The sequence below is a fragment of the Hyperolius riggenbachi genome, chromosome 3 (genome assembly GCF_040937935.1).
Source record: "Hyperolius riggenbachi isolate aHypRig1 chromosome 3, aHypRig1.pri, whole genome shotgun sequence".
Classification (NCBI taxonomy): Eukaryota; Metazoa; Chordata; class Amphibia; order Anura; family Hyperoliidae; genus Hyperolius; species Hyperolius riggenbachi.
The window spans coordinates 252,658,245-252,682,829 of NC_090648.1; the positions used below are offsets into that span (position 1 = coordinate 252,658,245).

Genomic DNA, 24,585 nt, shown 5'->3' on the forward strand with positions numbered 1-24,585 from the left:
TGTGCCAATTCACTGGTCTGACTGCTACCTCCCATAAGGCTATTAAATCTCTTGAATTATGAAGAGCTGAGCTGCATTTTCTACTCTTGTAGCATTGTCAACAATGATAATCAACTTCTCACAGGTACCTGCCCATTATGTTGTCTGAGGAGCTCACAATCAAGCATGAACTAGCCCACTCCATTGTATCTGATGCTGTCCTAAAAATGTAAGAGATATGATTACCATGTGGGGAACTCAGTATACAACCATCTAAAGAAACACTTTGGGGAAAACATTTTTCAGCTAATTAGTTTTGATGAGTAAAGTGTTTTATTGTCAGTGCCACGGTATATGTTGGCACTTTATGAATCAATAGAAATAATCATAATAAATATCCAGATGATATTCCCCTGCTAATTTGCTTAGTAAGAATTTACTGTGTCAACTTTACTTTGCAAGCTTGGCCTTTTCCCACCTCTTACCCTCCACGTGGTTGCCCCAGCCTCCATCTTTTTGTGAGTGTATTCCCATGCCTGATGAAGTCATCATGTTTGTAGATGTTCAAGCTCGTATGGTCTCTCTCCAGAAAATGTATAGTTGGAGACAAAAGTGTTTTTTATAGAAAAAAGGCAACTGTCTAATAGTGATTGCAGAACCATTCACCAGGCGCCATAGACGTGAACAGTATGGGCCATTCACACCCACACTATACTTTCCCATAGGGACATTTTTTTAACCATTCACCCTGAAGTCAGCTGGGACAGGATGGCCAATCTGAACAGATCACCACCCGGACCACTCCCCCCTATAAAACACACAATCCCGTTGGCCATTTTAACTTTGCCTGTTGTCAGTGTAGGGAGAGGAGCTGCTGCTGCAGATACAGGGACAGTGTTGGATAGGCTGTATTGTAATATTGTGCTGTATAGTTGAGTTCTAGGTGCACTGCTATTTGTAGTGCACCAGCTAGGGACCCCCAATAGTCCTTCTGAGGACTCATCCTGACCACAAAATAGGGCTGTATTTGTGATATTGTGCGGTTTCCTAGGTGCACTGCTATGTGTAGTGCACCAGCTAGGGACCCCTCAATAATCCTTTTGAGGACTCATCCAAACCAAAGTCATTTTTAGCACTGATATTGACCTTGTTGTACTGATATTTTATTATTGTGGTGTGTGCTGTAGCAACACAACACCCATATTCAGTGTAGTGTATGGCTAGCTATATCACCATTCCAGCCCCATCACTGTGAATAAGTGATTGATTATCTCTGACACTGACCCCCACATAGCATCACCCATGCCTCTTTACTTTGCATTATGCAACACTTTCACACCAAGCTGAGAGTGAGACAGATGCTGTATTCCACTTTTCAGGGTGGTAGTAGCACAGGAAGATCTATTTTCAGCCAAAGCGGTGCCAGCCTGCAAAATTAGGGTGAATTTATGCTGAAGGGGATGTGGTGATCATATCCGATATTAGGTCTTTCTTCTGCACAAAGCTTCAACAGGGGGCATCTAATGCTTCAACCAACAGGTATTCAGCTACCTTGGATTAATGATCACTGTGGACAGTCTGAGGAGTGAAGAACATCTGGACTTCTGGATGTGTAGGCTTGACCTGTTTTCCATGGAGTTGTTGGCTTTCCCCGCCTCAAGTGTTCTTTCAGAAAGGACATTCAGTGCAGCTGGAGCGACAGACAGACAAAGTTGCCTAGCACATGATGTGTAATATAGTCCTAATTTATTTAAATTTATACCATCTCTGTGTCATACAGAGGTGGAAAGTTAAATATTTATTTGGCAGGTAATTGCCCAATTTTTATGGCCTTGTATCATACAGAGCCTGAAAGTCAAATATTTATCTGGCAGGTAACTGCCCAATTTTTATGGCCTCTGTGTCATCCAGAGATTGAAAGTCAAATATTTCTCCGATAGGTAACTGCTCAATTTTTCCGGTCTCAACTACTGTGGCTGCTATTTCAAATGCTTCAGGCATTACTTATTGTGGCTGTTATTTCAAATGTTTTTCTTAAATGTAATTAATTACATTATATTTAAAAACTTGACCTGTTACACCAGGCCTAATGCCAGTCTTGACCACAAGAACAGCTAACCTGCACCCCACCTGTAGCACTCAGTATGTCATTTGTCCTTACTAAGATTGGAGTGTGCCACATTTTGTGCCTGGTGCCTGCCTGAAAAATATGAAAAATTAAATGTCATTAATTGAATTAAATTTAAAAACTTGTCCTGTTACACCAGGCCTCATGCATGTCTTTGTTACTGGGACAGCTATACTGCACCCCACCTGCAGCACTCAGTATGTCATTTGTTTACTAAGATTAGAATGTGCCACATAGTGTGCCTGGTTGCTGCTGGAAATATAACAAAATTTAAATGTCAGTAATGAAATTAATTTTAAAAGCTTGGTCTGTTACACCAGGCCTCATGCCTACCTTGGCTTGGCCACTAGGACAGCTAACCTGCACCCCACCTGCAGCACTCAGTATATTATTTATTCCTACTAAGATTGGAGTGTGCTACAGTGTGTGCCTGGTGCCTGCTAGAAATAAAAAAAAAATGAACAAGGTAAGGAGTTATTAAGACACTACTATTGACCTGAGGAAGTGGTGATGCTCCCAAAATGTATTCTCCAGTGTCACTTGTCTAATACATTATTTATGTACGCCTTACCTTGTTTCACTAGTTAAGGCAAGTGCCTCTTACCTTATAAATTGTTTTCAATCATTTTATATGTTTGGGGTGCCTCTTTCCCTCTCTAAATAAAATCTATACCCAGTTAAAAAAAAGTATATACTACCTAGCTGCTTTCAACTCTTCATTGCATTTTTCATAAAGTTGTCAACATTATCTCTTAACCTAAATCTCCACTGACCCAGGAAGTGAAATCACTTCTGGCAAATAAAAGTCACTATGTGTTAATTATTTGGTTAACACAGCTGCTTGCAAACTGATTTGCAGTTAGTGACTTTTAGTTGCTGTGTGTCTGCTATGCACAATTGACTCCTATTGGAGAAAATGCTTTACAAATGTTATTGTATTGTATTGTATTGTATTGTATTTCTTGAGTGAGTGGAGTGTTGTGTGTGCTATTGCATGCAAAGTAAGAGGACATTCTTCATGACTGGATGGATGGTGTAATGGTTAAGGGCTCTTCCTCTGACACAGGAGACCAGGGTTTGAATTTTGGCTCTGCCTGTTCAGTAAGCCAGCACCTATTCAGTAGGAGACTCTAGGCAAGTCTTCCTAACACTGCTACTGCCTATAGAGCGCGCCCTAGTGGCTGCTGCTCTGGCACTTTGAGTCCGCCAGGAGATAAATTCTTTTGATTTGATTGATTGATGACTCCAGCTCCTGGGAAGTTGCTCCAAACGCTAAACAGCATTACCATTTGCTGAGTCAGCTGTGCATGCACTTAATCTCGGGAACCATATAAAGCAATGGACCATTACAGCCTTCTAATTTTTTCTGCTGTTTATTGGAGGTACTCCCCTCCTGTCTCCCATTTGGGAAGTAATTTTAAAGAAAGCAGAATGCCTATAATTTCACAGTGCCACTGCCCTCTTTAGAAAAATGTAAAATGGGTTGTTTGGGAATTATTAATATGCATGAAGCAGTTTCATGTGATAATCCATTATTTACATGTATTAATTATTTTTACAATGTACCTAATTTATGTATTTTTAGCAATATTGGCATGCATTTTTTATGGCAAAGCTACACTTCTCACTACAAACTAATTTTGACCCATTTGGTCAAAAACGTTGATGCTTGTTGAACATTCTTTATATCATAAACAAGACTATGTATTTGTCACATGGAGTATAGTTAACCACTATGCTACAAAATGTCTGAGTGTCTGCATTGCAGGCCCGCTTTGTTGCTTGTCTGCTTATTTTCATGAGGTTCAGAGAAGGAAGCATATTGGATTAGCAATATGCTCATCAGACCATGTCAAAAAGTAATGATCTGTCTAGATAGAGTAATGAAAGTTTAAAACATCACTGTATGTCGTATTGCTATTTGTTCTGCCTCATTAAATCTAAGAAATTGCTGATTTGTACTTCTCAGTGTACAATATACAAAGTAATAGAAACTGAAACAGCCGAACAGCAAAATTCAGTTTTTCTCTTCTATTGTGATGCATTGTCCTTTGCATCTGCTATATGCACATTGTAGGGGCCTTTAGCAAATATCTGTCAAGTTAATAATAATACTTAATCCTATAGACCCAAGCAAAGACTGAGTCATACTTTGTGCATTTTTGCATTATTCAGTACTTTCCTTTTATGACCTAAAATTAAACAATTATTATCATAATACAAGTATTTTTTTAAATTATTACCTCATTGTTTAACCAGAATATAAGAAGCAAAAACAAACAAAAAACAAACAAACAAACATATTTCCAAAGCATTCCATAAAATAAATAAATATAGTTTGATAGTTTACTGACATTAATTTGTTAGGATTCTATGATTGTGAAAGTTTAACAAAAACATACCGTATGGTGCCCATACATGGTAAAATAAAAACGTTAGACTTTCCCGTTTACTCGACCAAAATGATCGAATGAAGAATGGTTTTTTTTTTTTCGATCCATAAAAATGAACGATTATCCTATTTTTGTTTTTCAATAAAAATCTGAACGGATTTCTGCTGTGTTTATCCTTACAATCTCATTGACACCTTTACCAGACCAATAACTTTAAAAAGAAGGGTCACTTGACTGATTTCTCCAGTGTCAAAGGTTTACTGTTTCATGGAAACATCTCCCTTATTTGCTATGCACTGTAACAAAACACGTGCCTTTGCGACTTTTCAGGTGTCTATGAAGGTTTACTGTCTCACTAAATTCTCTCATCCACTATACTCTGAGCATTATCTTCCTTTACAGTGGAAGCACTCCTCTTATCTATTTACAACAGTCCTGATTTGTAGCATCTCCCTCAGCCTTAGCTGGCTTGTCTTTTTCAGAAATATGGCCCTCTGTTCCACCCTGCAGAGACTAATGAAGAGATCACTTGCTTTCCATTACTGCCCTATCTAAGTTCACAACTGAACCAGTTGATTACAAGAAATTTCTCAGTTGTCAAATGTGATTTCGTGCCAGCCAAATTACTGAAGATAACTCAGAGTCGCTCTATTTTTACCTTCTCCATTGACTTCAGTGCCCCAGTGAGCCATCTTTTTGGTGTTAAATTTTATTTATTCTTCTCACTCCTGGGAGAATTTTAACTCAGAAGTCACTTAGCAAAAGACTAAAATAAACCCTGATAAAATACATTAAAGATACATTAAAGATATTATGTATGCAGCATATGTGCTTGATAATTAAATACAGGAAAAAAAAAGTCATGTGGAAGCACCAGTAAAAATTGCAAATTGTAAAAAATTCAATTTGTGTTTTGGAAGGTTCCATACACCAAAAGAAGTGAAATGTAGTCCAGAGGAAGTAGTGCTTGCACAACTACACAATTCTAAATGCCTAAAATAAATTAAAATAGAGATGTAATGGTAAAAGCATTCCACGACAAAATGACAACACTGACAAGCTTAACCACTTTGTCCTTCTTGACAAATAAAAACATCAAGGAGGACATGCGCGCTCCCGCGCGCTCCCGTGGCCATTCGCGCATGGCCCATGGCCGATCACACTCCCGGCCGTGGATTCGGTAGCCCTGGAATCAATATATCGGGCTATGGTGCCCGATCACTGGTTTCTCTTCCCCCCAGAAAAAGCTAAAGGCTTCTCTCGGAAGCTACGCTTTTTCTGACTCTATGTCTCGCTAAGCGTACATTGTACACTTAGAGTGACGTCATGTAAACAAATTCAAGATTGCCATCTTGTGGCCAAAAAGTAAAACTACATCTAAAACTAAAAAAACATTACAATACACAAATATTTCCCAAAATAAAACACTATTTATATCCCACCCTCCCAAAAATACCCACATAAAATGTTTAATAAAAAACAAAAACATTACTATAAAAAAAACAAAAAACACAAATATTTACCTAAGGGTCTAAACTTTTTAAATATCTATGTAAAGATGAAATATTTTTCTATATTTTCTTTTTATAAGCTTGTAAATAGTGATGGATGCAAAATTGAAAAAATGCTCTTTTATTTCCAAATAAAATATTGTCGCCATACATTGTGATAGGGACATAATTTAAATGGTGAAATAACCGTGACAAATAGGCAAATACAATACGTGGGTTTTAATTATGGAGGCATGTATTATTTTTAAACTATAATGGCCGAAAATTGAGAAATAATGAATTTTTTCATTTTTTTCTTATTCTTACCGTTAAAATGCATTTACAGTAAGGTAGCTCTTAGCAAAATGTACCCCACAAAGGAAGCCTAATTGGTGGTGAAAAAAAAAGATATAGATCAGTTCATTGTGATAAGTAGTGATAAAGTTATAGGCTAATAAATGGGAGGTGAACATTGCTCGGATGCATAAAGTGAAAACGACTGAGAGCTTAGGTCGTTAAAGTGGATTTTCCCTTTAAAGGAAATCTGAAGGGAAAATAAACTTATGAGATAATTAATTGTATGTGTAGTTCAGATAATAAATAGAACATAAGTAGCGAAAGCAGAGTCTCATATTTTTATTTTCAGTTATAGCTTTATTTATAACATTGCATCAGAGTGTCACAGTTGCAGTTTAGAATCCACACTCTGGGCCATATTCTATTAACTTTTCTCCTGAGTTTTCTCCAAGGGCTTACCTTCACATATTACCAAAAAAACAAACAAAAAAACAAACAAACCTTTAAAGCACCCAGCAAGCAAGAAAATACTCAAAGTAAGTTAGTTATTTCTTTTTTTAACCTACTTTTTAATATTTTTTAAATTGCTAAGTTCTGAAAAGTTATTTTTAGATAAGATGATGAAGAATTATCTCTTGGTAAAAAACTTAGAAGAAAAAGTTAAATGGAGAAGGCCCTCTGGCCCATATGCATTTAACTTTTTGTTCAGAGTTATCTCCTAGGAGATAATTTTCACGCTTAAAATAACTTTTGAGCATTTTCCAATTGAAAAAGAAACCAAAAGTTTGTGAAAAAGTACTATCAAAATTCTTTTAAGTATTTTCTTGCTAGCTGATGCATTAAAAGGCATTTTGTGACAAGGGGCCATATGCTTTTTCTCCTGAGTTTTCACCTAGGTGATATTTTTAAACAAGCAAGAAAATACTCAAATAGTTTTGATATTACTTTTTCACCTACTTTTCAGTACTTTTTAGTTGAAAAGTGCTGAAAAGTTATTTTAATTTGAAGATGAATTATCTCCTGGGAGAAAACTCAGGTGAAAAGTGAATTGCATATGGGCCTCTGTTTTTTAAGCTGTAAAACAAAGCAGAAGTAATGACGCTTTAAATTTTCCTGCAGTAAAACCTTATCTCGACCTGTATCTGACTGTTTCTTGGCTGTTTAAGTTCTTCAGAGAATGCAACTGAGTTCGACCAAGTTGGTCAACTAGCTCAGAGAAGCTCTTTTGCATAGATAATAACTCAAGTCTTTTTTTAACTCTTCCTATACCGGGAAAGAGAAAGGGACTTCCCATAATTTCTTAGTAGGTCTTGTATCCTATGTGAATATGTTTATTTCATCATGTCACTTGTTGCTTCAGATTCACTTTAAAGTGAACCTCCGGACTAAAAATCTACTCAGCAGAACTGAAGAGGCTTGGTGATTTTTTAACAGTTTCACAGCATCAGAACTTTGTTTTTCTTACCAAAGCATCATTTTTAGCTGCATTTTTAGCTAAGCTCCACCCATCAAAGAAAACTGCCCGGGCTTTTTTTCCCTGATGCTGTGCAAAGCATGATGGGATTTCCTATGTTGTTATTCACATTGCCTAGCAACTGGGAGGGATGATCAGCACACAGGACAGTTGGAACTGTGTCTCATGCTCCCTGTCACCTCCTTTCAACCAAAAATATGGCTGCCCTCATGAAATCAAACATTTGCCTGTTCTTTTGAAACAGGGTGGGTAAGCGATTATATTACCTATCTATTTTAATTAACCTCCTGAGGACCGCAGTGCTAAACTCCCCTGGCCATTTTTAGTAAAATAGGCCACTTCAGCTTTAAGGCCAAGCTGCAGGGCCGCACAACACAGCACACAAGTGATCCACCCCTTTTCTCCCCACCAACAGAGCTCTCTGTTGGTGGGGTCTGATCGGCCCCCAGTTGTTTATTTTTTTTTTAAATAAATATTTATGTTATATTTTTTTCATTATTTTTGCCTATTTTCTTTCTTTCTTTTTTTTTAACAATCCCTCCCTCCCCCCAGCCGGCCAATCACGGTGATCGGCTGTCATAGGCTTCTGCCTATGAGAGCCAATCGCTCTCTTGTCCCCCAGGGGGACAGCCGTGTCACTTGGCTATCCCCCGTACAGCGCTGCTGCCGATCGCATCGCTGTACATGTAAATAGACGGCGATCACACCATCTAACAGTCTCCCGAGTGGCAATTGCCGCTCGGAGACTGAAGGTGGGGTGGAGCTCCACCCCCGAGCAGGAGATGGGCGTGCAGCCTGCGTGCGATCTCCTGCATTAGCTGGCCCCAGGACTTTACGCCGATTGGCGTTAGGCGGTCCTGGTCTGCCGCCGTGGCCACACCCATCAGCGTGACGCAGTTGGCAGGAGGTTAACATACCTAATGTAACTTAATGACAATATGTTTGTTTAAGCTGAAGTTCCTCTTTAAGTAAATTGTAGGCACAGCTATTAATGCAAAAAAAATGTTCCAGTGTCCACACCTGTTATCCAGCACTAGATGGAACTAAAAACAACCCCCATACCAGAAAAAGTAGAAACAGGACATAGATGAGTGGGAAATATTTCAGTGTCCTAGCAATGATTACCCCCCACATACACACTGCCTTTTATGAATAATCTAAACAGGGGCCATGCCAGCCATAATATAAGCCTGAGCCATGATTTACTAGTTAGCTACACCTGCAAGCAATACTTGAACATTCATTACCGCTTGCAGCTGTATATGAGAAGCTCTAACACCCTTGAAGGAATTCTGTCTTTAGAGGCTGAAAATAAAGGAAATATTTGCCCGGAGACTCTAGTCACACACTCCAAAAAAAATGGAATGACCTTAAATATGCTCTATGAATGCTAAATATTTAGTACTTTGTTCATTTTCAGGTTACATGAATTATTTCATTTGTTTCTTTCATGGTAACTGAGAGATTTATTACTGCATGGTATGATAATCATATGTGGATCTCAGGTTTCTTTGATGAACTCACTTAGCTGTTTGATGCATTATATTATTTCGTTATGGTTTTCATGCAAAAAGCACTTAAGATAGGTTATTGAACAATCAATGTGAGTTTTTTGTCACAGTCCGTACAGTATTAAGGTGATTCTGACAATTCTCGAACATTGCATACATTCTTTGTTAGTGTATAACTAAGGGCCTGATCACAAAAATGGTTAAGAAGTAGGTACCTCACCAAAGCAAAAGTTGGGTGGACTTTCAATTCTGTGTACATCGTCAAGGAATATCTGAAAAAAAATGCTGTAAATTATGGCTGGTTTCACAGACCGGAATGATTGTTTTTACCAATTAACAATGCAAATGGATTAAACAGAAGAGAGATCTAAATCTAATCAATATTTGGTATAACCCTGTGCCAGTGCAGTTTCTAGGTTTAATTTATGCCAGGGTAGTGTCAAAAAATATGCCGCCCCAAGTACAGGTCTTGTAGACAGTTACAAATTGCAACTCTGGCTGAGGGGCCTGCCAATGCCATTGTAACCTCCACTGAGTGGGGGTCTCTGGCTGAGGGGGGTCTCATTTCTTAAATGCTCATGCATAATTCAGTTGCTTGGCCTTTTTATGTCAGAGGTGTGGCTTTGGCCCACAATGGCTCCATGAAGACCTCTTCTGGTAAGATTTATCTAGACAGGAGGGTAGTCTACCTGGGTCCCATAGGTTTCTGCCAGTGTGGAGCTTATGTCTTCTCTGGTCATCTTCTGATCTTAAGAGGGACGCACGCATAGTGTGCCCCATATCTGTACCCCCACATCTATGGTCCTTGATGTTGCCCATTTCTTTGTGATTTTTCAAAAAAGCTTTAACTGCACATCTTGAAATTCCAGCATGCTTTAAAATCTTCCCCTTTGAGAGATCTTGCTGATGCAGGATTACTACTTTACATCTTGCCATGGTGCATGATCTATGACAGACAACTGCATTCCACAACCTCTCCTTGGATCTACTAGAATTGATGCAGTATTGCAAGGCAAAGCATACGTACACCAAATATTGATTTACATTCTGTGAATTGATAAAAATAAACAATTAGAAACTATCTTTGTGTAAGTATTAATTTTGAGTAGCATTTTTCACACCAGCCTACAACTTTTCAACAGCATGTTTTAAGGTAAAGTTAGGGGCAACAATAATTTGGAAAATAGGTTAATGTTAGGGAGTCCGGAATCTTAAGCTTAGGTGAAAGGTTAGGCGTGGTCAAAGTTAGGATAATTGTTAAGGTAAGGGGTTTCAGAGGTAGCGGTTATTAAAGAGTTATAGGCAGAGGGAGTTGGGGGAGAAAGGGTTACTAAATTGAAAATGATCTAGGTTATTGGTAAGGTAAGTTAGAAGTCATAGGTCAGATCAGGTAAAATTAACATCCAATGTAAAGGATATCAGGTATATGTGTGTTTATCTGCTATATACTCTCAGTGGTCTTGAGGAGTGACAGTCTATAACTGGTTGGGTTAGAACTGTTTTGTTGGCATAAGGGGTACCTGCACAATATTAGGAAGGTGGTTTGAATGTTTTGGCTATTTGTTGCATATGCCTGAATATATGTGAAGAGGACAGGCAAGTGGTTATTGACCACAGATAAACAATTATAATTATTGTTTAGGGCTAATTGTAATTAACTACTTTCAGTTTCAACTTATTTCCACTGTGATCGAAAAAGACAACTGGGAAATGTGGGTGTTGGCATAAGCCCCCATATTAAAATATAGAAATACTAGCTATAGCTGAAAATTAGGGTGTTAAAATGGTGATGACAAGGCATAGTAATAAAACCGTGTAATAATGGAGAGAATGCTGAGAGCAGTAGTTCACCAGAGTTTGCCTACATTGTAGGTGAACTCTGGAGCAAAATAGCAGTGAGTGGGGGTGGTCAGTGTTAGGAGTAGGTTGGGGATAGTTAGGGTTAGGCGTAGGTGTGGGTTGGTTATGGATAGGCATACATTGGGGAGGATTCAAGTGAGAACTGGAGCACATAAAATAATACTGATACTCTACTATAATAGATAGTAGAATATTGGTAAATTACTGACATGCTATTACCGCTCTTTCACCCCTATTTTTCCTGGCACCTCAGCCGTCTTTTCCCCCTTGAACTATTTCTTTAAAAAAATATTCACTGATCATATGTACAGACGTTTTGCTGCAGTATGCTGGATTAAAAGTTCATCACAGGAAAGAACAAATCTTACTGATGCATGATTTATTTTTAATTCTTTCAAGTTATTTTTCATCCATTCATCAGATAAACACAGCAGAAATAATTAGATGAGTCACTGGCTAGGAAGATACATTTGGAGCTGACATCACTTTGAAATGCTCCTTTCTTTAAAATTCTGTATTTTGGAATGAATTTCTGTTTTCTATAAAACATAAAATAAAAAAATGTGATAACAAAGAAGCAAAATATCAGCACAAAAATAATTGGTATGTCAACAAAAGGTCTTGTGCATGTATTTTCTGATTCTTGCAGACAAACCATCTTCTTGACAAATTAATTTACAATGTGAACCAGAAGATAATGCAGTACACTGATGCTTGCTCTTAATTATTCTTTGGGTTTCATTTTTCTTTCTTTTGGTTTAAATTAATGATGTGTCATAAAAGAAATCTTGTGATGTTATCTTTTACTTCTACACTCCTGCATTTCCCATTTTCTTTCTGCTGTTAGTGGCTAAGTATCCTTTCAGTTTTGTACCCATATATATGCAGTTATTGCCAGTTAAATAGCTAACCCATATGCATATATACAGAAGGCTAACACAGTTTAGCAATTTTGCAGTTTTTTGCCCCTTAAAGCCCTAATTTACAATGCCAGTTTTTTCATCGAGTAAATAAGTAATGCTGATGAATAGGAGGTTATGATATTACTTACACAATTTTGATGTTTGCTGCAGCTGTTCCCTAAAAGTTACCATATTTTTCGGACCACAAGATGCACTTTTTACTCCCTCAAAAGAGGGGAGGGGGAATGTTGGTGTGTCTTATGGTCCGAATGTGGCCCCAAAGCCTCCCCTAAAATGAAACCCTGGCAGTCTAGTGGTTCCCTCCTCCCTCCCTCCAATGTTCAGCGGCTGCAGCCTGATCAGTGTCACTGACCCTGCTCCTTCCCGGACGCGGTGAAAGCGGCAATGTCCCCTAGTGATCCTCTGAGCCAGCCCATCCTCCAGTGTGCAGCAGCTGATGGCTCGTTAGTTACTGACTCTGCTCAATCCCATTTACAGTGACAGTGGCAATGTCCTCAGGCAATCCTGTGATCCCACCCTCCCTCCGGTGAACAGCAGCTTCAGCCCCTTTTTGCACTCACCCTGCTCTATCCTGGGTGCAGTGACAGTGGCAATGTCCTCAGGCGATCTGGTCCAGTCCTCGCTCTAGTGCGCAGCGGCTGCAGCCTGCTAAGATAACTCTCTAGTGTGTCTCAGAATTGGCGGTTCTGCTTGCAATTCTTTGGCAGGCATGGTCACATACTGTGTCTTTAAGGTCCCTCGCTTGATGATCTCATCAAGCAAGGCCCCTTAGCTACAGTATGTAGCTCACATGCAGCGGTACTGGCATGGCATAGAGTGCCTTTGTCAGACACAGCAGGTTTGTTGGGCGTCTGCTGCTGCTGGATGCAGGCACCTGCTGCTGTGCTGGCTGGACTGTAACAGCGGGGGGGGGGGGAGTCTGGGGGAAGGCTTCCTCCAAGTGACAAACCAGAATCCACTGCAAGTCCCTCATTCGGCGCACAGGGTCTCCTCCTACAGGCAGGAACTGAGCCAGCTTCCCCTTCAGCCGTGGGTCCAGCATCAGAGTGATCCAGATGTCCTCCCGAGCACAGATCTGCTTCACCCTTGGGTCTTTGGGCAGGCACTGCAGCATGTGCGCTGCCATGGGGAAGAGGGCTGCCATCTCTGCTAACACATACTCGTCTTCATCACCCCCAGTGCTGTCCTCCTCCTCTTATTCCTGCTCCTCCTCCTGCTCTCTCCACCCCCGCACTACTGCAGCTGCACTCCGCTGTGCCCCCTCCTCTTCAAGGTCAGGGTCCTCCAACTCCTCCAAGTCCTCAAACTCCTCTTCCTGCCGCACAGAGGTGGACTGTGAAGGTTGCTGCTGGTGCCCCTGCTGGATCAAGGCTGCCTCTCCCACTTCCAGCAGAGCATAGAGGGCCTTGTCCAGCATGCACACCATGGTCACCCACTCACACAGTGATGCATGGTCCCAGCTGACCATGTTGGTGGCCCCCAGGAAGGGTTCCAGCACCAAGCACACCAGCTGCATTTTTCCCCACTCAGCAGGGCGGATGATGTTTGGGTGGTGGGCAGTGCCTGTCCTGGACAAGTTGGCCTCCATGGTGGCTTTGGCCAGGTAGCGGTTGACAGCCCGCCTCTGTTCAACCAGACGTTCCAACAGTGCCAGGGTGGAATTCCAGCATGTTGGAACATCTATGATGAGCTGGTGCCATGGGAGGTTCAGCTCCAGCTGCACGGCTTCCAGGGACGCTGTGGCACCACCGTTTTCCTTGCCGCTCCCAAAAGAGTGTCCATCCCCTGGTAGGTGCGCAGGAATTTCTGCACCACCAGGTTCAGGACGTGGACCAGACAGGGGATGTGCGTGAGGTTTCCCCGGTGGATGGCGGCAACCAGGTTTGCCCCATTGTCGACCACCACCTCTCCGACTCTGAGGCCTCTGAGGGTCAGCCAACTCCTCTCCTGCTCTCGGAGCTTGGCCAGGATGTGGTCTGCTGTAAGCTTGTTCTTCCCCAGGGTGATCATCTGCAGCAGCGCTTGGCAGTGGTGGGCCTTCACGCTGCTGCTGAGGCGGGGTGTTTGGCGGCGGGTTGAAGAATGAAACCGGATCAGAGCTGGAACCTGCTACACTTCCCCGGACCCTGCAGCGGGGTGGCACCACCCACTGGGGTGATGATGCTGCTGTCCCCTCCTCACCCCATTCCACCAAACTGACCCAGTGCGCCGTGAAGGACAGATAGCGGCCTGTCCCGAACCTGCTGCTCCAGGAGTCCATGGTCACATGGACCCGCTCACCCACCGCATGATCCATCCCACGCTCCATGTTGGCCTTCACAAAGCGGTGCAGTGGCCGTGCGTGTGAAGTAGTGCCGGCTGGGGATTGGCCAATCCGGCGCTGTGCACTGCAGGAGTGCACACATCTAGCTCCCCTCCTGCACAAACAAGTACGTGAGGAGCTGGGAGGACATGACCCGTGTAAGCAAGTCGTTCAGCTGGTGTATGCGACGGCTGCCGGGAGGCTGAGCCCTGACCACAAACGCGTCACACAGCAGGGTCTGGTGGTGGTGGTGGCATTTTTGGCTTGCACGGGAAGCCGAGGAGGGAGCAGAGGAAACCACTGAGGAGGACTGGCTGCCTGAACAGGCCTCAGTGTCAGCAGGAGTGGCAAAGTGGATTATGGTGCTCTGACCACTGCAAGGGCCAGCGCCAGCTCCATTCAGCCTCTTGAATTCCTCGTGCTCCGTTTGGTGTTTATTGGCCAGATGGTTGATGAAGCTGGAGGTGCCATAATTGGAGGGGTTGGACCCTCTGCTCATCTTCACATGGTACACATTACAAGTTACAAACTTGCTATGAAGTGAGGGCAGATGAAAAAACTGCCATATTGGGGATTGCAGTTTGCCCTTACATTGCTCAGAATGGGATGCTGCTGCTGCTTTTCTCCCAGTGGTGGTTGGGGCCTGGCTTTGAGTGGTGCGACTGGTGGTAGTAGTGGCAGATGGAGCAGCAGGCTGTGAGTCACGCATTCCATGCCTACTGCTACTCCTGCCAATCCCTGCAATGCTGATCCTCAGTGCCAGACCCACTGAATCATCCTCCTCCTCAGAGTCAGAGCTGACATCTCCCTCCGGTGGATGGAAGTTCTGGTCCTTCATCTCATCATCATCAACATCAAACTCTCCCTCCTCAAACAACTGCTGGGATGATGAGCCCGCTCCAAACTCCTCTTCTGCTGACACATCATGGAGGATGGACTCCCCCCAACAATTACTGTCACCATCACCATTTTGCACAGAATGTTTTTTCTAGGGCTGGTGGTGGTCTCACTGGCCTCTTCGTCGTCATCCACCATCAGCTGCATCACAGTCGCGGTGTCTTTCTTCTCCAATTTGCACTGCTGACCCTGCTTGAAAATGGCCGCAACATGCTGCTGCGTCTTTGCAGCGTGACTCCCCCTAACAGCTGGACGGCCAGTGGGTAGCGGCGGAATGGAGACTGATGTAGCAGAACTGCTGATAGAGGCCGCGATCTTGCTCTCTCTACTCTTGGCCTTGCTGCCCCTCCCCCAGTTGCCAGACATAGTACAAGATATGTGTTGATGTCACAGATGATGTGTGGGGTACTTGTACTTTATTAGAGGGCTTGGACTGTGAATCAGCACGGAGTGGCAGACAGCAGAGTACAACAAGACACACTGAAACTGCTCACTGCTCAGTCAGCAGCACAGCAGCACTGCAATAATCTGTAGTAGCTAACACAGTACTACTCACTCTCTAACAACTATAGCACTGTACTAACTACACAATATAACACAGTAATCCTACCTACCTATACTGTAACTAACTACTAGCTAGCTAAGGCTAATAGCAGGCCATCCAGCAGCAGGAGGCCTAGACTGTGCACAGCACACACAGACACAGACTCGGGACCTAACTAGCTGCTGCAGCTGAAAGTCTGACTGACACTAACAACGTACACAGGCTAGCTAACTACAACACAATATAACAGTAGTGTAGTGAAGGTGTTTACGTGTAAAACACTGGGTTTATCACTGTGATAATGCACTTGCTTAGCCAAACAGACTGGAGTTGTCTCTCAGTGGCAGTCACAAAGCAAGGACGAGATTCTCATCATGGCCCCCCTCCTTATATACAGGAGGGACTGGCCAAGGTTCCCCTCTGTGATTGGTTGCTTGGGCTTAGGCTGGGAGCCCTCTGATTGGCTCAATGACGTCATGGACGTCATCTGTTGGCGCTTTATAAATTCAATAAATAAAGCTGCATGGTAACAGTACCCGGATTCGGATATCGGACCGGTATCCGCGGATATCCGGGTATGAGACCAAATATCCGCGGTTTGCTATCCGGATTTTGGCCCAGGTATCCGGAATCCGAATCCGGGCAGATAGTGTAAAAAAGTTTGGATATCCGGGTTACCCGGATATCCGGAATCCTGATGAGCAGCCCTGATACTGACTCACTCCACACTCACATCTCATTTATATAGTCAGCCCTCTCCAGCCAGGCCAGCGTCGCCACCAGCCAGACCAGCATCACCACAGCAAGCATTACCACCAGCCAGGCCAGCATCACCACTAGCCAGACCAGCATCACCACAGCAAGCATTACCACCAGACAGGCCAGAGTCACCACAAGCCAGACCAGTATCACCACCAGACAACCCATCTCACATCACTTCCAGGCCAGCCAGCACAGCATCACCAGCAAGCTAGCCAAGCACAGCATCCAGGCCAACACAGAAGCCAGGTGAGGTGACACTCTAACAGTCTAATATTTTGAAATACTGCCTGTTTATGATATCTCTATGTGGGAGCATACCTGCCACATTGTGAGTTGCTATATGCAGTGTGGTAAGCTGCGTTACAAAAGCGGCTGTTATGCTGCATCACAATGTACAACTGTGAATGCTGCTAAGTTCTTATGCACCCATGACCACGCCCACATTTTTGCACAAAGCCACTCCTGTTTTTTGCAGCTACATGCGCTGCAGCTGAACGCTGACCTGGTGTGTAGAGGTGCTTCTGATCTCCCAGGACCCTAGCAATGCCCCTGTCTTTCAGCAGACCCATGTTTACCATAGTTATCCTGGTATTAGTGGAAAAATCACTTCTTTTATCAATGCATAGCAGGGTATTAGTATGTTGCCCTGTTCCCTCAGTGATGTACTGCCATGGCTGTGATGTAATTTGCTCTTCTTCCCAGAGCACTCTGGGAGATCAATTGAATTTCTTTTTCTCAACATACAGGGGAGAATAACAGACAGCAGTTACACACCTTGCCAGCAGTAAAGGCGCCATCACCTGTGATAAATACAGCAATTTTACAATGGGCATTTACAAATAAATACTATAATAAATAAAAAAACTTTTTTTTAATTATGTAAAGATATATATATATATATATATATATATATATATTTACTAGGTGGGTTTCCACCATTGACATTGTCAGTTGAATATGCATGTCTGTTTAATATTTATTTGAAAGACTAAATGTTCACTGGTTCTTTCTTTGGACAAGAATATCTATAGAATATACCTGATGTTAGATTAAGGGTTCACTTCAAAATCAGTCAAGCACAAAATGATGATAACATCTCGCCTGAATTAGGCCTTGAAGTGGTATGACATTAAACTCACCTGTGTCTTCATCTGGCAAATAATGCCGGACAGCACAGAACTGTTGATTCAGTGTCCATCTTATTTCATCATATGATGGGTGTTCCATACCAGCTGTTCCACATGTGGACAGAGATTTAAACTTTTATTTTCTACATACACAACCAGATTATGGCAGATTACTTTGTGAACTATCTAACCCGATTAATAATTAACTAGTCTAATCTGGGCACCATTAAAGGGAACCTCAACAAAAAAAAAATAAGTTTTACTTACCTGGGGCATCTACCAGCCCCCTGCAGCCATCCTGTGCCCTCGCAGTCACTCATGGCTCCTCTGGTCCCCCGCTGCCAGCTAGTTTCGTTTTTGCCGACTGGGAGTCGGCCGGTCGGCCGCCATGCATACGTTTTTACGCATTCCTGCTGGTGCAGGAAGCTATTGCAGACATCAACAAGTACATTTTTACGATTTACGGGTGTAATGTACCCATAACGCATAAAAATGTACGTGTTGATGTCTGCAATATCTTCCTGCACCAGCAGGAATGCGTAAAAACGTACGCATGGCGGTCGTCCGACTCCCAGTTGGCAAAAATGAAACTAGCTGGCAGCGGGGGACCAGAGGAGTCATGAGTGACTGCGAGGGCATGGGATGGCTGCAGGGGACCGGTAGATGCGCCAGGTAATTAAAACTCATTTTTTTAGAGTTAAGGTACCCTTTAAATTGTGGTACTCAAAATGTCTTCTCAGTTTAGTAGTAGGGATTATGATATTGTTACTACGTATTATGTTATTGTTAAAAGTGATTGCATCTGCACAATATGTTGTAATAATCATGTTGGAAGTGATGGTAATGGCACAACATTTCATGTTTCACATTGGAGTTGGGTATGGTACATAAGATAGGGACAGAAACACACAGTAGTGGAAAGGTTAGAAGTATGCATACCCAGGTGATAGATATTGTTGGGTTTAGATTGTAGATTAGTGCCCTCATGTACAGGCAAATTTCAGGCATTACTCAAAATAGTGCTCTGCCTAATACACAATGACTACAATCAATGTTCTGACAATTATTACACCAATATTGTATTGATCAATATATAATTATCTTCCAGTATTGCTTCATTTATGGTACTTAAAATGTTTCTCTTAACATTTAATGTAGAGCCAGGATTTTATGAGCCCAAATGGTTAGCAAGATTGTTTTTCATTTTAGCAAATGGACAAAGCAACCCCTTAAGGATTTCACGGCCAGATTTTCCAAATGATCACAAATTTACATTGCGCTTTTCAACAATTTAATTTCAGTATTGGATAGAAAAGGACACCCTAGATAAGTAAAGGAAATATAGGGGCATTAAAATGCTGTAAAGCCTGGTTCCAGAGTGCCAGAAAGTGATACCGATAATCACAAGTGTCTCAGTCTAATTACTCTTGTTCTGGCAGGAAATGTGTCCATGTGAGATAAAAGGGAATGCAACGAGAGAACAGGGCTGGACGCCTGCACACTCCTAGGTTGTGTCCTTCCACAATGGGCCATTTTTTTCTTTCTGGAAAATGTCATAATTATCTTAACCTTTACAAGAATGTTTCCTCTCCTGCCAAAACTGATTGAATGAGATGTGCATGGTAAATTTCCACAGAAATATGAAATAGAAATTAATACACATGCATGTATCTAATAATGCTGTTAAGATCAACCAAGTGGATATTTTATCATAATAGTAACTTACACATGTACAAAAGATTAAAGTATTACTTTTACTTAGTTAAATATGAATATACTATAGCAAGAAATAACTGTCTCTTTACCGAAAACATGCGATCCATTGCAGCCTGGAGAACCAACAAACGTCCTACACACATACTAACTTCCTGAAAACTGAGATTTTGCATAATCATATCTCAGCCCAGTTCATATAAAAGTCCACATAAACATCATTCAGGAGTTCTCAATGCTGTTCTCATATGCAATTACTTGATCTCTTATGCCACCATCACCATGGACACCCAACAGTAAACAGACTCACCAGATGTATTGGCCACTGCTAGACTGGCCAACCATGCACAAATCCAGGAGCCTCAGTACTTCAGGATCCTGGTACCGCTGTGATGCTGTCCATTTAGACCACCATCATCCTCCCCATAATCCATGTAATGTACCTCAAAGAAATAGCCTCCATAGCATAACTCAGTAAAAAACTTAAAACTTTAATTATAAAATTGCACTCACATGCTCCAGAATGTATTGCACATATAGAGTTTTACGTGCTCTCCCCCGTTGCCTGGCAGGGCACAGCTTGTGTTGGGTTCTCCTGTTCCCCCTCCACTCAGCTTGCAGACACCACCGCCTCCACTGGCCGTTCACAACCTGGTATGTCGAACACATTCAAATAAAAAGTACATTTCTTCCAGAGTAAAATGAGCCACTTTTCTCCGATGTTGCTGCCTGTCACTTACAGTAGGTAGAAGAAATCTTGCAGAACCAAAATTATTTGGGGTAGCCCATCTCCTCATAGGGGGTTCTTAGTGTTTTCTTAATTTTCAAAAGCATTTAGTGAATGGCAGTTGCTCTATCCAACTGCCAAAAAAGTGTGAAGCCAGCTGGGAGCTGGCCAGCATCTTTTTATAAGTCTTGCTCAGGGAGTGTCTTTTTAAAGAATAAAGGATGTGGTGAGAATCCCCCATGAAGAGAGGGACTAGCCCAAAACTTGTCGGTTCTGTCAGATTTCTGCTACCTATTGTAAGTAACAGCAACATTGGAGAAAATTAATTTATGGCTCATTTTACTCTGGAAGAAACATACTTCTTATGTGTATGTGTTTACATGTATTTTAAATTTGATTTTTTTCCACAATAGTGGTCTTTTAAAGAAAGTATATCTAGACTCCTTTTATTTATACATGTTATGCTTGAATATCCTTTAACCCCAAGAGCACATGATCATCCAGTAAGTATTCTATTTGAATGACTATCTGTCCATATAAGCTACTTGGCTACAAAAAGAGAAAGCTCAACCTAAGGATTTGCCTATACAATATAATGCTCTATCGGTTTATGCTGCAGCCTGACACAATCACTGAATAGACAGTAATAAGTGAGGAGTGCCTGGCTGTCCCCTGCCCCAAATGGCAGTTGTCAGCCAGCTTCTTCTCACCAACTAGAAAGAAGTGCTGTGTTTCAAGGTTCTGATTTGCTGTGATGACTTCCTGGTTTAATGCATGATCATGACCAGCAAACTGAGCGCATGGTTTTTCATGAGTTCTCATTTGTCTGTAGTTGTGAGGCAGCGACAAACAAAAAAGAGACAACAACATATTTATAGCAGCGACAATTAGAGTTCGCGACAGTTGTACACATGTGACAACAGAAAGACCGAAGACACGACGCAAGCTTTCTGCCACAGACTGTGTATAGTAGTAGTACTATGGTAGCGACTCAAACATGGCTGTGTCTGCAGACAATCTTTGTCTCTTGCTGTGTCCACATGAACAAACTGGCGCAGGAACCGTCGCTCAGCATGTGTCTGTACAGACATTTGTACGTTGTGTGTATGGGCCTTAGGCATCATCATCCCTATTCACAACCCATACATCTAATGTACTAAGCTGCTGCACACACAGCCACATGCATTTAGTTCTAAGGAGGAGAGAACAAAGGATATGACAAGATTGAACCTAAAGGTTTACCCTCCTCTTTAGTCTTGGCATTGGTTAAAATATTATTGTTGTGTTCACCTTATTGCTGTTTTGTTCTATGGAAAGTGGTGAAGCTGATGTGGGGACTACATTAGTTGTCAACTGAGAACTATTCAGCTTGGTGGCTTAAAAAAAGGTAAAATCAAACATCTGTGATTTCTAAATACACAAAATATAACACCAAGTATGTGCAAAAACATGCATAGAGAATGTAATTATATCCACTTAGCAGTTAATTATGCTCATATAATTACATACACTGCTCTTTAAAGTCATTGGGGGATTATTTCCCTAGTTAAATTAGAAACTAGTATGGGCTGGTTTACATTTTAGCACTGTGTTGTCACAAATAGAGATAATCAAGCAAGAATTCAACGTTTGATCTCATGGCGTATCGGGCCCAGAGATTTGCCATGCAGTTGTCATTTCACTGAATGATTGCAGGCAAAAGCGGTGGTATTATTGGCAGCAATATTTTAGCAGGAAGCACAGAATGGGCATGTACTGGAGCGAGTCACTTGCTCCCAGGATGCACAGCAAGATGTAGCATAGCTTATGTCTTGTTTGCTGCAGCATTTACAATCTAGCTGAGAAACTGTGCGAAACTGTGCATTTATTTCATTGTTTTAGACATTGACTTCTTGCACATCTTGCAAAGCACATTAATTGCCGTGCAGAGTAGAATAAGAAAAGTAAACATCAGAGGTATATTTAGAGCAGGCATTGCATAGGGCGACCTGCCGCACCTGGCAAGGGGCATAGTCCCGACAGAGGCAAATGGTTGGAGGCAGCAGCACAGGTTCTCATACAGATCTGAGATGTGTGAGGAGTACCAATATGTTACTAAATGTATCTAGTGGTCCGAATAAAAGCACACAACTTTGTTATGTAGAGTATTGGGTCACTGGAGGCACAAGTGCAGCAGGCTCTTCTTTTGTAGCAGCAGGAACCAGCACAGCCATGACAGGAGCAAACAACCGCTCAATGGTTGGTGTTACAAATGTCCCTGTATGCCTCTCATGATGTTTGATGAAGAGCCAGAAAATCTTTCAGTGCAATGTGCAGAGCAGGAGGCAGACTTTGGCCCCTTTGGAGCATGTAGTATGTCAAAGCAGCAGATGGATCTGGAGCAGTGGCTGCGCTTGCAGAGGTTGGCCAAGAGGAAAATAAGAACAATGACTGTGAGGTTGCCTGGGAACCACCACTGCATGGAAGGGCTAGTAGCAGTTCAGAAACAGACATAGAGAAGAGTAAGCAGCAGGCTGGAGATAGAAGGGGCTGCCTATCTGCCTCACGTGAGTCCCCAAGAGGAGACAGAGGAGTGGGAACAAGCAGGCGAACAGTCAGAGATAAAGTGATCATCAGGGAAGTGGAGCTGGATGACATGCAAAACACCCAGGAGACACATACACAACCAAAGAAAAAGAGCAGCAAAGTGGTCAAACTCACCTCTTTGTGGGTCTTTTTCATGCTGAAAGACAGCAAAGAGTGCATAGTACTCTGCATCCTGTGCAGGAGCCAGATCCATAGAGGACAGGCAAGATTAAGAACCAAAAAACACAATTGGACCAGTATCTGCATCCTCTTGAAGGGTGTGCAACCATCTCATCATTCCTTCCAGCTCTGTTGACACTTGCTCTACCAAGTCCCATTGCAATTGCATCTCAGGAGGTTGGTGCAAACTTGACTCTCAGCAGTGAGATAGAACTAGGTTCTGGACACAGGTTTCATGGCATAAAAAAACGTCATTTGCCGACACAAGATGGGTACTCCAGCATGCCCGTCAGCTTCCCTAGCTTCCAATCAGTTCAGCCCACTTTACCGAAGATGTGCTCCAGTATGGCGCCAACCAAACCAGAGTTAAAGCATAAAGACCTCAGTTCACGTCTAGCAAAACTATTTACCATGCAGCTACATTCAGCATTGTGGACTCTTCCTTCTGTGACCTAATGGCCTGTGCCGAGTGGCGTTGCAAAAAAACAAGCAGGCATTACTTCACCTGCACAGCTGTGCCTAGTCTGCATGGACATGTTATGGAGAACCTCTCCCAGACACTGGGGTTCTCCATGTCTAGCCAAAACCATGTCATCATAGACAGCTGAGCAACCAGGCACAGAGTGGACCTTGCGTCATTGAGGCAGAGGTAATGGACAAGAAGCATTATAGTACCTGGTACTCCCACAAATGCATGACTGAAAAGCATGGGCAACTCCAGTACTACCCCTCCTTCTCTTGCATTCCTTCTACTTGCAGCCCCTCCATTTTGTAACACTCCTCTTGAAAGGCTAGTAGCAGAGGAAATTGTGTTTAGGAGGGCATAACATTATCGCTCATGCCAAGCAGTGCTAAAACTGGTGTCTTGGGTGGGGAAAAGTCACACACATCACACATGTGCCCTTCTTTGCGGTTGTACTGAACCTGATGGTGAAGCAGTTACTTTGCACATACCCTTGACTGGAGGGCCCACTGAAACAGGTTCACTCCAGCTGCAGCTGCTGTGGTGTTTAGCAACATTCAGTGCCAATAGAAGCTGTCAAAACATAGACTACTATGCAACACTGCAATTAGATGGAACGCCACCCTGCACATGCTCATCTGCCTGTGTGAGCAAAAGCCAGTCATCTGCCTTTACTTGTGTGATGCATGTCACTGTGGTGCATGGAGTTGTCAGGGCCCATGGTACAGCCACACAGCTGGCCTATTTCCTCAATGATCAGAAGCTGCAGATAGAGATGCTATGCAAAGTACTTGCCTCTGTAGGGGCTAGAAACACTGTGAGTTGGTAGCAGTCAGGCAGCAATGACAACATACACATTATCTTTTTGCTTGCTGATGCCTGTTTGATAGTGGCAATGGGAAAGGAGGGGAGGGGGGGGGATGAGCGTGACAACCCATGCTATACTGCACAGCCAGCATCAGGAGGAACAAGAAGGGATAGTGGCCAGCATTAGGAGTTTGAAAAGGAGGAGGAAAATGACGATGATGATGATGGAGACTATGTTGGGGATGCAGAACCAGTCCAACCATAGTTTCCGCTGTCATGCCCCAGGCATTGTGCAGGCAATGAAAAAAACTGGAACTGCTAGACTTGCCTAGAAAAGGACCCCCGCATTTATAGCATCAAATATAAGGATTATTACTGGCTGGCTGTCCTTCAAGATTAACACACTATAAAGGGAAAATGTCATGTTTGCTACCCAACCCGAT

General features: G+C 42.5%; 1 long non-coding RNA gene across 1 annotated transcript; it reads right to left on the reverse strand.

Annotated features, from left to right (window-relative positions):
* Positions 1-6,327: 6,327 nt before the first annotated feature.
* Positions 6,328-17,786, reverse strand: LOC137561374 (uncharacterized). The gene is made up of 3 exons (XR_011029986.1): positions 17,700-17,786; positions 9,493-9,544; positions 6,328-6,375 (listed from the first exon to the last, which is right to left on the reverse strand). It is a non-coding gene; the product is annotated as an uncharacterized lncRNA (long non-coding RNA).
* Between the last annotated feature and the right edge of the window lie 6,799 nt (positions 17,787-24,585).